This window comes from Lactuca serriola, chromosome 2, assembly GCF_051521515.1.
Source record: "Lactuca serriola cultivar US96UC23 chromosome 2, Lser_US96UC23_V15, whole genome shotgun sequence".
In the NCBI taxonomy this organism is placed as follows: domain Eukaryota; kingdom Viridiplantae; phylum Streptophyta; class Magnoliopsida; order Asterales; family Asteraceae; genus Lactuca; species Lactuca serriola.
In genome coordinates, this window is record NC_136409.1 from 11127501 (window position 1) to 11130549 (window position 3049).

The following is a 3049-nucleotide window of genomic DNA, read 5'->3' on the forward strand; positions in this document are numbered from 1 at the left end:
GACTTTGGTTGGGCAATGGTAACCTGATTCGTTTTTGGGATGATGTTTGGCCATGCCACTCTACTCAGAGATGCATGCCATAATTTATATCAATTTACAAGGTTATCATGATCTCAAAGTGATAGACTACATTCAATATGAAGGAGAAAAAAGGATTTATCCTTATATTCAACTACCCATCCAAGAGCATTTGGCTTCACTTTATTTTTGATTTTTTGGTAGGGAGGATAATATCTTTTGGTAGCTCAATCCTCACGGTAATAATTATGCCAATTCTGCCTAAAAATCTCTTCAGGTGATCAAGAGGGCCCCTTTTTCAGTATATGAGATTAGGATGAAAGGTATTATCTCAACGATGCTTTTCTCTGGCTTGCTTTTCAAAATTTCATTTTGGCCTGCGGTAATGTAATCGGAATTTTCATAAATTTTTTTTCTATGAAAGCAAGAGATGGAAAATTTTGTTCTAAATTATGCCTTATTCCATGAGATGTAGAAGCACTTCTGCAACTTTATCTCTCTCCAGTTCCCTAACTTTTTTTTACTTCTTTAAAAGGGGAATGAAGACCTTCCTTAGAAGTTGTCGCTCGATCGAAAGGATATAATACATACAAAACCTTAATTTCGTGGACTTTCCGAGGTATAACCTTCGCCATGACATTAGTGGCTTAGCTCTTCGCGCTTCCCACAAGCTTTTTTTATAGGGAGAGAGTCAGGGGGCGATATGGAAGATTGGTCCGCTCTGCGAAGCTTAGCTTTTTGGTTCCCTCCCCTATGCGGTCCGCCTTATTACCAGTATACCTCCTTTCTATTGATGGAATATATCAATACCCGAGCTCCTGCTTTCCTTGTGTTCTTCACCGACGCTCGCCGAATGTATCACTCAACCTGCTCCTAAGGTAAGGAGTCTTCTGTGTGTTAGAATCTTTACGAGAATGAATCGCTTATGTTGGTTGAGAATTTCTTGGGAATTCATTGATAATGATAATGACTTTGCCAGGTTCTAGGGGCTACTATTCTTTTTTGTCGATCGAGCCGCTCTCCCTCATTCCACTCATCCAGCCATCTTCACGAACTTGTACAATCGATGCCACAAAGATAGCCAACCCTACTATCAAAAAAATAAGGAAAGGGGCAACGATTTGGCACCAGATATACCAAGGTGTGGAAAGAGCAGTTGTGAGAAGCGGAAAAACCATCAAAAAACGACGATTGTTCGTGGAGGTTTCCACAGAAAGACCCCTTGGTTCTAGCAAACGGATCACAATTACAGGTACCTGGGAGCATACTGATGGAATGAACAAAATACGAACAGTTAACATAATATGGTCATAGATCTTAGGTTGTAACTTGACCATTAGCTAATTTGTTGATGTTGCACTCATCAAGTTTGGAAAGTGCGAAACATTGGGAACTACCCGGGGAGGAGTTAGGAACAAGAACAAGGAGAAGCGAGAACCACTTAAATGGAGGAATCGATTGTATTTCGTCCTATATTCCCCATAGCAACTGGGGATCAAAAAGCACCAAATTTGATGACTTATTAAGGGAAAGACGAAGTAAGAGCATGCTATTGAAGATGTCGCAAGATATATCGGGGAGGCCTCCGTTGATTGTGTATGAACAAAATACGAGTCCAAAGGCAAGGTAAGAATAAGAAAGGGTTTAGCTAATGGAGATATTAACTCTTCCGGGAACCAGTAACGCGTAAACCATGTCAAACCAAGACCGACAATATCCGAATGGAACGGATTCGAACTTCTCCTAGAATAGTTTCCAGTGCGAAATGAAATTCATAGGACATATATATGAGTAATTCAAAGGATAAAGAAAAAGATTTTATACGATTCTTTAGTAATGAACAAAACAAATAGAATTGATTATGTATCACAATTTCATCACTACATCGAAGGCTTTTTTGTAAATATATTTGTAAGATAGCTTGGTATCCAAACTGTATCAATAATTGTGCTCCTCATTGTGTAGTGTACATAATTCGTGTTAGGATCTACCAAAGAGGTGGGCATAGGGCGTCTAATAAAAAATTTTCCATTTCTATTGGTCATAAAATCAATCAAAAAAGAAAAAGCAGACAGGAACAGTTTTATTCACTAAACAAGCAGGTTTAGGGTTCTTTTTTTAACACCTTAATTCTCTTGTTTGTTGGCTTTAATACCATCAAAGAAAATAGAGAAAAACACCTTCAAGATAATAACCATTTTCAAGAGACAAATTCCAGTCAACCACTTTCCTCCTCTCTTCTTTTCTCCATTCCCCCTTTGAAAGAAGTAAAAAAAAAAAGAATCTAACGCTCTAGTCTAATTGAAGACTTTCAACGCTCATGCTATTTGAAAGAGCTTTCAACATGGAGTGGAGACTCCATAACATACACAAATAGTATCCGCTCTATGAATATCATCCTAATTCAGGTCTTGTTCCGCACTTAAATAGATAACTCAAAGCCTTACCTTGACCAGGAAAACCTTGATGACATAATCGTTTATAGTCACTCACTGGAGGTTTGGAACCCTGAGTACAGTGTTCCGGGTGTAGCAGGAAAAGAGGTTGTACGTGAAAGGGTACTCAGACTAAAGTGATATTTCTTGGCCATTGGATCAGCAAGGGTGTAATTCAGATGGATCAAGAGAAGATCAGGTCTATTTTGAACTGGGAAGTGCCAAAGAAGGAAAGAGCAGGAAGCGGTGGTGAAGCTGGATGCTCGAAGGAATTTTCTTTTTTTTACGACAAGACAGCTCAGGAGGAGTAGAAAGTTGCCACAACCTAGGAGGGGTTTCTATTATAGGAAGCCAAAAAACTTGAGCCTTTGTACAAACTTCTTAACGGGGGAGAGTGACAGGACGGCTTCAAGGAGAATGTCAAGACGCCATCAGTTTGGAGTGCGAGGCCAGTAGAGCTTGCTGTAGAGGAGATCCGGTAACTGTTATGAATGTGGAGGTGTAGGGCATTTTTCTCGTTACTGCCCCAATGTTTAGATGGACAAATGCTGTTGGGGGAGTGCAGAATAGACCAGCTGAAGATGGAAGAGTGCACG